At 52.4% G+C, this 11,705-nt stretch overlaps 1 long non-coding RNA gene across 1 annotated transcript; it reads left to right on the forward strand.

Annotated features, from left to right (window-relative positions):
- The first annotated feature begins 473 nt into the window (after nucleotides 1-473).
- LOC149356454 (uncharacterized) lies at nucleotides 474-4,795 on the forward strand. Its single transcript, XR_016291643.1, has 2 exons — nucleotides 474-1,523; nucleotides 1,556-4,795. It is a non-coding gene; the product is annotated as an uncharacterized LOC149356454 (long non-coding RNA).
- The last annotated feature ends 6,910 nt before the right edge of the window (nucleotides 4,796-11,705 follow it).

An 11,705-nucleotide genomic window follows, 5' to 3' on the forward strand; every position in this document is an offset into this window, starting at 1 on the left:
TCGCTAGGGGTCGGAAGCCGAACCTACAGTTATATTAAAGATTTTCTAACGAACAGAACAGCGGACGTCAGCATTGGCAATTGTAGACGGTAATGGATTCGACTTGGAGCCCGTGGGACACCACAGGGATCTGTGCTCTCACCCATGTTATTTAACATAGCTATGATTGGCTTACCAAGCAAGCTGGTAGAGATAGAGGGACTCCATCATAGTAACTATGCGGACGACATCACGCTCTGGATGAACCACGGAAGCGATGGCTTTATAGAGGAAGCTTTGCAGACGGCGGTGCATGCGACAGAAGACTACTTGCAAAGTAAGGGACTTCGGTGCTCTGCTGAAAATTCAGAAATCCTTGTGATGACAGCACAAGCCCGGAAAAAGAAGGAAAATCCGAACATCACTGTTAAGGTAGGTGGACAGGCAATCCCACGGGTGGACTGTATGCGCATACTGGGGCTACACGTTGTTACGTCTGGCCTTCGTCGTGGGGAAGACAACGACATGGCAGCAGCGAAACGCCGACAAACCCCGAGACGCGCGTTGGGTGAACGCCTGGATTGCCACGGAAGCCGCGTCCGTCTGCCCGGTTGAGCGAGCGTTTCCCGTACACCGAGTGTGAACGCGCGTTCGAAATGCGCGCGAACGCCGCTCATGGACATTCTGGCGTCTGCGCTACGTGGATGGCATCGTTCCCCTCTCCCAGCGCGTGACGACGGCGTGATCTCTCGGGAGTGAGTGAATGCGTCTGTGTCTGTGATTGGTGCCAGTGAAACCCGGCCCCCATCTAGGGACCCTAGGGAAGAGAACTCTTAAAAAGCCCGGCAGCGGCACGGACGAAGAGCTCTTTGTCATCATGGTCTTGTGTTGAGCTGTCGTGATGCAGCGTTCCTGCAGCTCACTTGTAAATATTCCTGTATAAATTCCTCTTCATTGTCTTTTACCAGCAGCCTCGTCTCAGACGTCCCTCATTCACTCTCCGGCACACGATCATGCTACCTCGTCCCTAACAAACTGGTTGGCAGCGGTGGGACGCGAAACATCGGACGCCAGCGGAGAGTTGCGGACAATGGGACGCTGAGCAGCAGAACGGCGAGTCGGAGGCATTGCAACGAGCCCTTTGTGATGACTGGTTGCCTGCAGCGGAACGACTGCGCTGGATTCTTGGCTGCGAGGTTTGGTGAGTGCGGGACTTTCTTCTGCTGAGTTTTGCCAGGCTTTTGTTAGTGTCAGGAACAGAGCTGGTAATTGGGTTGTCGTTGCTGCTGGGTTAGTTGCAGCAAGACAATAGTGGGCAGTAGAAAAGGCAGCACTCAGAGCAGCCATGGATTTGAAGACGCTGCGCAAACCAAAGTTACTGGAGCTTGCGAAAGAGTTGGGTCTGGAGGTATCAGACAAACTCAGAAAACCAGAACTGCTGAAGGTTATTCTTGCGTTAGAGGCTGAAGATGACGAGCTTGCGGAATGCCTTGAGGCCATTGAGGAGAGGGAATTGGCAAAAAGAGAACAAGAGGAACTCGAACGTAAAGAAAAAAAGAGAAAGAGGAACGCGAAGGTAAAGAAAAACAAGAGAAAGAGGAACTTGAACGTAAAGAAAAACAAGAGAAAGAGGAACGCGAGCGTCAATACGCTTTGGAAAGGAAGCGTCTCGACATGGAGATGGAACGCGAAAGAGAGCAGCGGCAACAGGAATACGAAAGAGAGATGCGGGAACTCACACGTGAACTTAACGCGATCAGAAGTATGAGAACGCGATCTCGCTTAAGAGTTTTCAGAAAAGGGGAAAATTTCAGAACTTTTCTGGAAAATTTTGAGAGAATTTGCATGGAGGAGCAGCTAGATCAGGATTATTGGCCAATTGTGTTGATGGGATTCCTCCCATGTGAACCTTGTAATGTTTGGGCGAGGTTGTCTGACGAGGATGCCCACAACTATGCGATAACTAAAAGTGCGCTCCTCCGATACTTTCGAATTCCCGCGGAGGCAGATTTGGAAGGCCAAATTGACGGTGGTAAGCTACACCGCTATAGTGTCAGGGACAGAGTTAGAAGCTCCGCTCAGTCGCCGGATGACACGAGTGCTGTTCAGAAGTGGCGGCATAGGACAGGTTTGGTCCAGGAAAGAAAGGCGACTTCGGCAGCGAGGACCGAGAAGTTCGGTCAAGAAGCTAGCGAAGAGTGCAGATCCACAAGCCGTGAGGGCTTGGGGGATAATGTAGGCACTAAGGCTAGCAACGAGGAAGAGTGCAGATCCGCCAGCCATGAGGGCTCGGGCGATAATGTAGGCACTAAGGCTAGCAACGAGGAAGAGTGCAGATCCGCCAGCCATGAGGGCTCGGGCGATAATGTAGGCACTAAGGCTAGCAACGAGGAAGAGTGCAGATCCGCCAGCCATGAGGGCTCGGGCGATAATGTAGGCACTGCTAAAAATAAGGAAAGGGGCAATGCGTTGGTTTTGAACCCAGAGAAGCATGCACTTTCCGGGAAGGAGGCTGATTGCTGCGATCGAGAAGGTAGTACCCAGGACAATAACGCTACGTTAGCCGAACAGCGTCTCATAGTTCAAGTTCCGGGCAAGAGCGTTAGGGTATTAGGATCGAATAGCAAGCCTCAGGAGAGCAAGTTATGCTCAGCAGGAGGTAAAGTGCTGTCGGGAGAGCTAGCTACTGCGACCTGCGGTGACTCACCGAAAGCACGAGCCGATAATTCGAACTTAAGGGTGAAATACGGCTCGGTGCTGCGTCAGAGAGAAGATGCGGAGGTTGAGGGCACCGCGAGAAAGGGAGGCGCGCAGGGCCGTTCTGCGAAGGCAGTTTTAGGAAGGCGACCACGCGCAAGGAGAGCCAAGACGAGGGGTGCTCTCGAGAGAACGGACGATGTACGGGCCGAGGACATTGTAAAGTTAAAGGCCGGCCAGCAGCGTAATCGTCCGAGGCCATCACGGCACTCCATATGCGTCAGGCACCGCGCTAAGGCCAGACTAGCTCGGCGTTTACAGACAGCGCGAAAGCCACCTTACCCATTGTGGGGACGCTACGGTAGCAGGACGCGTAAAACTCGCAGCGGGCCGCAGAGGACGCCCAGCTACCGCATGGAAGAACGCCGCAGAATGCGTTCCAGTCGAAGGACACGGTTGAATCGAGAAAGGAGTCCTCGTAGGCGTTTCTTTCATACGCGACCGTTATCCCCTCGCATTCAAATGTTCAGACGCTACTCAGGTGTTGGAGACACGCGGCCGGGGTGCGGAACAAATCAGTGTCGCGTGGCGTCTGAGGCTCGCAGGTGTCGAAGCGCAGTTAAGCCCTTCGAATTTTGTGAATTGGCTGCTAAAGCCACTGTTGGTGTGCGACCGCGCAGGGCGCGGTTGAAGAATAGGCGACCCCTTTGAGCCGCGGCGCGGCTCGTTAGCAGCGGATTCCGAGGATGTCTCTGCTGTTTTAAACCATTCCTGCAGAAAAAGCGTTTTGCAGAAAAAAAAAGTGAAAAAAAGAAGTTTTGAGCAGGAATAGGTTTCGGACGCGTTGGTCACATTGGAAGCGTTCCTTTTGGACAAAGATTGTTTCGAAAAATGCACTAGTGATGCCCATGTGTAGCAGCGTCCGTTAAAACGCGAAGTGCTAGCCAGACGGGCCATTTAGGCCACTAGCATAAGCGCCTGGAGTCGCTTGATTTTTTTGGAATTTGGGAAATTAAGGTGACTTTGGCTCCGATGTTGAGCGAATCTTTGCGGGGATATGCAAGGTGACGGCAGTATGCTGCTATGCAGAATGAAATAATAATGTGGTCATTACGAATCGGAATACATCACAAAAAGGGGAGTCTCAAAGGTAATGCCGATAGCTTAAGTTGAGGTCCCTAGCGCAAGAGTCAGCATCATAGTTGCAGTTTGCTGGTCTTTTTCTTCCTGATGTAGGATTTTGAACCGATTGGTTTTGTTTATTGTTTTAAATTGAGATGCGCTTTGTGGTGTAATGTGCCGATTTGTGGGCAGTTTCTCAGTGCTGCGGAACTACTCCCAGGGATTGATTGGGTTTGTAAGAGGGAAAGAGCCTGGCATCGCTTAGTGGGGATTGTGTCGTGCTTGCGGACTGAGCGGTCGGGTTTTCGGCGTGGTTCTAACGCTAGCGGAGCACGAGTCACTTTGCAGTGCCCTTTGGGAACCTGCACCTGCAAAGGAAGACTTCGGGGTGCGCTGAGCTCCAGAACCGCCGAGAGGGAACCGACTCCGGTTGAGACCAGCCTCAAGCGACATCCCTCCGGACAGCGGATGCTGTCCCCTGTCCATCGGGATCTCCTTCCCCCGGCGGGGCAGTCTGTTACGTCTGGCCTTCGTCGTGGGGAAGACAACGACATGGCAGCAGCGAAACGCCGACAAACCCCGAGACGCGCGTTGGGTGAACGCCTGGATTGCCACGGAAGCCGCGTCCGTCTGCCCGGTTGAGCGAGCGTTTCCCGTACACCGAGTGTGAACGCGCGTTCGAAATGCGCGCGAACGCCGCTCATGGACATTCTGGCGTCTGCGCTACGTGGATGGCATCGTTCCCCTCTCCCAGCGCGTGACGACGGCGTGATCTCTCGGAAGTGAGTGAATGCGTCTGTGTCTGTGATTGGTGCCAGTGAAACCCGGCCCCCATCTAGGGACCCTAGGGAAGAGAACTCTTAAAAAGCCCGGCAGCGGCACGGCCGAAGAGCTCTTTGTCATCATGGTCTTGTGTTGAGCTGTCGTGATGCAGCATTCCTGCAGCTCACTTGTAAATATTCCTGTATAAATTCCTCTTCATTGTCTTTTCCCAGCAGCCTCGTCTCAGACGTCCCTCATTCACTCTCCGGCACACGATCATGCTACCTCGTCCCTAACAACGTGCAGTCGACAAGATGTAACTCCCAAGCATTGGAAAGAATACAACATAGCGCGCAGCACACCAGTAGGCTTATTCGACGAGTCGCCAACAAGCAGGCAGGCGTAAAGGAGGCCAATCTGCTTAGGCTATTACAAGCCTTTGTAATAAGCAGGATTGTGTTTGCTGTGCCGTATCTAAAACTCACCGCCTCCAACCGCAAGGGCTTAGAGTTAATCATAAGAAAAAGTGTCAAGGCAGCTCTGGGACTTCAGCAATGGGCTCCGACAAAAAAATTGCAGGCCTTAGGAGTATCAAATACTAAATACGAGCTTATAGAAGCTGCGCTCACTGCGCAGTTTAATCGATTAACGACCACGAAGACGGGTAGGTATATCCTAAGGCAGCTGGGATATGCTCCCACGCAGACAGAAGAATATGAGGTGGGAATTCCTGCTGAAGTGAGGCAGAAAATAATAATCCCCCCTATGCCACGGAATATGTATCCCGATTTTCATGAAGCACGTAGGAAAGACAGGGCAGAAATGTTGCATCGCAAATGTGCAGGGCGCCAGGACGTCGTGTATACTGATGCGGCGGAGTACCACGGACGAACAGCGAAGGTAGCGGTGGTCGCAAAGGAAGGCGCCCGGTTAGTAAGCAGCTGCACAATCAGAAGAGCTACGGTCACTACGGCAGAAGAGGCGGCCATCGCGCTCGCGCTCACACAAAAAGACATAAAGGTGGTCATCAGCGACTCTAAGGAAGCGATACGCAATTTTGATTTAGGCAGAATATCAGCAGCGGCAGCACGCATACTATCGAACGGAAAAATTGAGAGTCCAATCCTCTTGCTTTGGACGCCTGCACACCAAACCCTTCAAGGCAATGAGGGAGCCCATGAGCTCGCCCGAGGACTGACCTTCCGGCCGATCTCACCGACTCCGTCCGAGGATGGACACATTTCAAAAAGCGAGCGGTTATACTCTTTCCGGGATATCACACAGTTCTACATGCTTAGTCGAAGAGAATACTCCGCACCGCACAAGAAGCTGAGCAAGAAGGAGGAAGTAGCATGGCGGCAGTTGCAGGTGGGCACTTTTCCGAATCCAGCCGCGCTGAGTAGGTTCATGCCCGGCTTCAATGACGGCAAATGTAGGGCCTGTGGTGAACGAGCCACCTTAGCCCATATGATGTGGGCATGCGCCCAATCCACACCTTTAGTGAATTGCAAGGAGTCATGGGAGGTTTTGCTACGCAGCCAGGACCTCCAGGAACAAAAAGAGACCATCAGATATGCCTTCGAAGCCGCCCGGTCCCAAGGGATCTCGGCAGTCTGACAAGGACGGGATGGCGAGGCCGCCGTCCTGATTATCTGATATAATAAAGTTTGTCTAAGCCTAAGCATGCAATCATGGACTGTCTGAAAGCGAGACCCTCAATATGGCAATTGCACTAATCATTAGCCGCATTACATACCACCTCCCATACCACGTACTCACTCAGCGTCAAACACAACAAGCAGACATCCTAATACGCACGGCTGTCACCTCCGCCCTACGTCTTCCGCGGACGGTTAGCACGAAACGTCTCCTGGTCACTGGCACCCACAAAACAGTGATCGAATTAATAGAGGCTCAAAGCACCAACCAATTAGTCCGCCTGAGTCGCACAGAAACAGGACAACGCCTACTGCGACAGCTACGTCTCAATCCACCCATTATCACCCCAACAAGTCCTACACCTTACATGATTTCTCTGCGCACTCAGGATCACATATATCAGAAGCCCTACCGCGCAATATTAGCGCTAGTCTCCATCAGGGTAGGCGGCAGGCACGAGCGAGCTATTACACCAAAACATACAGCAACCGCTCCGATATCCTTTATGTCGACGCGGCAGAAAATTCGAAACTAGGATATTTCAGGGCAGTCGCAGCCTATGAAGACGGCACAGTGGGGGCCGCCGCCACTATCCTGGCTAATTCGCCTGCAGAAGCGGAAGGAGCCGCCATCGCACTTGCTTTGGCCCACTCCACCATTGACAAAAATCTCTGCCTCTCCCGTCAACGAGAGTAGAGTAAGCATGAAATGTTTACGGGCCTAATGTCATCTCGGTGGACACCCGAACCGCACCGTACAGGAAGGGAGGAACGCCACCACCCGTTCGGCGCGATGCCTTGCCCTTTGAACGCAGCGCTTCTCCCCCGGATCACGTACGACAACGAAGTGCAACATGGCATTTATGTGCTTTTTGCACGCGTTATTAGAAATCGGAAATTATAATTCCGTGCATTATCAAACCCACAGCTCCACTGATATCTTGATAAACATTGAGAAGGCACTGGCAGCAGTTATTTTTTGTCTCGTTTGGAGACCAACCGGCGCTTGCATGCCGGTCGCGTAGGAGGGCTTAGAGAGTCTCGTTAAATCTCGCTAAGTCTCGTACGGTGCCCGGATGTTCTCGTTTCAGAGCCCGGATGACTGGAATTCAGTGCCCGGATGACTGGATTTCAGTGCCCGGATGACTGGAATTCAGTGCCCGGATGAGTGGATATCAGTGCCCGGATGAGTGGATTTCAGTGCCCGGATGAGTGGATTTCAGTGCCCGGATGTTGGCGCTCGGTCTCGGCGTGACGTCACCACACTGCCGACAACGGGAGCTAAAAGCATTTCATGCTTAAAACTTAACGGTAATTTGCACAGAGTTCCAGGCCGCGTACCGCCACTACCTAAAGGGCGTGGCGGTACGCGGCCACGGCCACCTCTCTCGACCGAACGGTTACTCTGTCGTGGGTCCCTGGGCATGCCTCGATCCCCGGTAATGAGCGCGTTCGTGCGCTGGCCCGAGAACTCCCCTCCCGGACCCCGGATGATCAGGCACCCAACCCTGAGAAAGAGGCCCCATCGGTCCTCTCTACATATCATCAAATCACAACATTCCACACACTCAGCCGCATGACACTACCACCACCCCACAGTACCTTGTCGCCCTCATCCAGCGCCACATGGCGACAATTACAGACAGGCTGCTTTATTTTCCCCCACCGTCTCTCATGCTTTCACCCCACCTTTCCTCCTGATTGTACCACCTGTGGCGTGCCCAGATCCACACTTTTCCACTACCTTTGGGAATGTCCTTCCCCAAAGGCAGTACCCCCCATCCCCAATCCCACTAATTCCTCCTGGGAGGCTGCTTTACGAACCGCTCAGCCCGCCGGCCAGAAATGGCTGGTGGACTGGGCTTTACGTGAAGCACAAGCCCGTGGACTCCTGGACCAGTAGGGGACCACCCTGGAAGATTTTTTTGTAATAAAGTTGTTTCCATCCATCCGCTCCTAAAGGCGTAGCTTTAGCGTCATTAACTAGCATTCAATAGTACTTCGTCATTAATCAATAATTTGTCATTAATTAGTAATTTGGCATTACTTCGTCATTAATTACGTGTGACGTCATCCAGTGGTGACGTCACCAGTCTCACATAGGCAAAGTGGTGCGGAAAACGCTTTCGCCTCTACGCACTTTTAGGCAGTCAAAGTGCCCCCTGAATTTTTTTTTTTTTTGAGGAGAGGAAATGCCGCACTAACATTACACAGGGTTGCCTTGGAGACATTGAGGCCAACCTGCAGGAGGCGGCGACCATAGTGGACCGTTATGCTCGCCGCTGCGGCCTCCAATGCTCCACCCAAAAGTCTGAATTTGTGCACATACGCCCCTCACCAAAGTGCACAGCCAAAATTTCATTGTCTCTTGAGACAGGTCCAATCCCTGAAAAAATCGAAGTCCGGGTACTGGGGCTCTTTATACATCAAGACAGACGGTCAGAAACAACATTGGCCAAACTCCGTCAGGTGGGGGACCAGGTGGGCCGCTTAGTCCGCCGGGTTTCTAACAAGCGCGGGGGGTTACGATGTAAGGACGCCTTGCGGCTGGCGCATGCATTTGTAACCAGTCGAATTCTATATTCGACTCCATACCTCCACCTGTGGAAGCAAGACGAGGATTCACTCGAAGTCATCCTCCGCAAAATCATTAAGCGGGCTCTGGACCTCCCCGTGACCACCTCCAACAAGCGCCTCCTGGGGCTGGGCATGGTGAACACATTTCGGGAGCTCCGGGAAGCTCACTTGACCAACCGATACACACGTCTCTCGAAGACATCGTCGGGTCGCCGCCTTCTTGCCCGACTACACATCCAACACACCACTCTCATGGAAGAGCGCGTACGTATTCCATCCCAGTGGAGATGCGCCCTCTTCCCGCGAAAATAAACCGTGAGGACCATAATGGCCGGCGCCTGGCGCGGGCGGAAGCCCTGGCCCGCCACTATGGATCGAAACCCGGCGTATTCTACGTGGATGCCTCCGGCCCCCACCATGGGGGATGATTCACGGCCGCAGTCGTCCACGAATCCAAAACAGTGAACGGCCTTACTTTCCGAGCCCGTGACATAACACACGCGGAGGAGGTCGCCATTGCTTTGGCTGCATCTCATTCCAATTCAAAAACAATTATTTCCGACTCGCGAGGGGCATGTCGGAACGTCGAGCAGGGCTGGGTACCGTATCTAGCCTACCGCATTCTCCAAAACAGCGTCTATACCGGGGACCCCGCTCACCGGCGTATCGTTTGGGCTCCTGCTCACATGGGCCTTGAGGGAAATGAGGCAGCTGACGCCGCCGCCCGCGCGCTCTCTCACCGGACATTCCCCTCCGACCCCGACGATCAGGAATTCGAATTCTCTCCAGCTTACTCGTTTAAAGACATTTCTTTACTTTATCAATCTGGCCATAGTCTTTATCCCCGCCCGTGTAAAGGTCTCTCAAAGGCGGAGGAGCGGCTTCTGCTTCGCCTATATACAAATACTTTGCTGTGCCCGGCAGCTCTAAAACACTTTGACCCTTCTTTCTCTGGCAGCTGTCCGCACAGTGCGGAGAAGTCTTCGGACATCTACCACATGGTGTGGGCCTGCCCCTCCAACCCTGCTATCCCCCCTCACCCCAACCCAACCCGGGAGGACTGGGAGGCGACCCTGCTCGGCTGCTCTGACCTGCAGGCCCAACGGGCCCTGGTCGCGCGAGCCCGGGCAGCGGCCGACGCCACTGGGTTTCGAACTAGGGACCTCCACCTAGTACTTGTGAGGGCTGGCCCCCTTTGGGTCAGCTCATACCTCACCTCCCGAAGTTTATCTGTAAATAAATGTTTTCCACCACCACCGCACTAACATTCTCACTTATGTTAGTGGACACCCGAACAGCGCATCATACGCAGCCCCCGATTATAGGTCGCCGGTTCGAATTCCCGCCACGAGCTAGGCTCTACCTTGTCAATTTATGCGGCACGAAACGCTGAATCGCATGACGCCATCTGGAACATACTGCGGCAAACGGATGGCATGATATGATTTTGTAGCGAGAGCTACATTACCCGCAGTCTCGCCGTTTCGCCGAGGACCTTCGGCGCCACTTATGCGCATGCGCGAAGAGCCGAATGACGTCACAGCAACGCAGCTGGTGCACCGCGCCGCTCGCCTCCAACCGAGGAGACGCCGATTGACGTCACAGCTGGCCGGCGCCGAACGCCTTCGACCGAGAGAGACTGCGCATGCGCGACACACAGCTGGCGCGCATGCTTAAAGCTGAAAAATATCAAGAAAAACAAGAAGTGCAAGAAGTTAGGCTACTAAATTTGCTAGTGGGTAACTTTTGCTGCCGCGGGGGTGCGCTGACGGCGGTTAAACCACAGCAAATTCCGCACAGCTGTAGAGAGAGTAAAATGAAATTGATTTATAAAGGGAAAGGAGATAAGATGAACATAAAATCCTTCCGTCCGATTACGATAACATCTGTTATGTACAGGCTGGCAATGCAGGCGGTGAAATTAAAAATGCAGTCATGGGTAGAAGGGAATAGGATACTCGGAGAACTTCGGTTCAGAAGGGGTAGGCGCTTAGATGATAGCCTGTTCGTGCTTACCCAATGCATAGAAATCGCTAAGGCGGAAAACAGACCTCCGTTTTTAGCCTTTCTGGACATAAGCGGTGCATACGATAACGTGAACAGGGAACTCCTGTGGAGCATATTGAAAGATTTAGGCATCGGTCATGAGGTAATTGATTTTCTACAGGAAATCTACCGAGATAATGAAGTTGAAATTACATAGGAAGGGAAAAAAAGTACCACAACTGTGGAGGTGCACAAAGGATTAAGGCAAGCTTGTCCTCTATCACTGCTGCTGTTCATGGTCTACGTGATAAATATGGAAAGAAGGCTAGAAGAAAGTAATCTAGGTTATAATCGGTCGTACAGATTAGGCGGAAATGTAGTTGCGCAGCGACTTCCGGGTTTAATGTATGCGGACGATATTGTACTTATTAGCAGATAGCCAGGAAGATTTACAAACTTTGGTTAATTGCTGTGGAGACGGAGACGCTCTAGGATTCAGTTTTAGCGCAACTAAATGAGGTGTGATGATTTTTAACGATACAACTAATCAGGTGCTTACAATACAAGGCCACGAAATACCCAAAGTGGCCGAATACAAATACCTCGGCATATGGCTAAGCGAAGGGCAGATATACACGGAAACGCATGAACAGGCTCTTAGGGCAAAAGGACGAAGAGACGCCGGGATAATGAAACATAGGGCATTATGGGGGTACAACAAATATGAAGTACTAAGAGGTATTTGGAAAGGAATAATGATGCCGGGACTTACTTTCGGCAATGCGGTTCTGTGCTTAAGGGCAGAAGTTCAGTCGAGATTAGACGTAAATCAGAGAGCAGTTGGAAGATTAGCACTAGGTGCCCACGGCAAAACCACAAACGAGGCAGTACAAGGGGATATGGGCTGGGCATCGTTTGAAGCAC

The sequence above is a fragment of the Amblyomma mixtum genome, chromosome 3 (assembly GCF_055824585.1).
Source record: "Amblyomma mixtum isolate Tamu chromosome 3, ASM5582458v1, whole genome shotgun sequence".
Taxonomy (NCBI): domain Eukaryota; kingdom Metazoa; phylum Arthropoda; class Arachnida; order Ixodida; family Ixodidae; genus Amblyomma; species Amblyomma mixtum.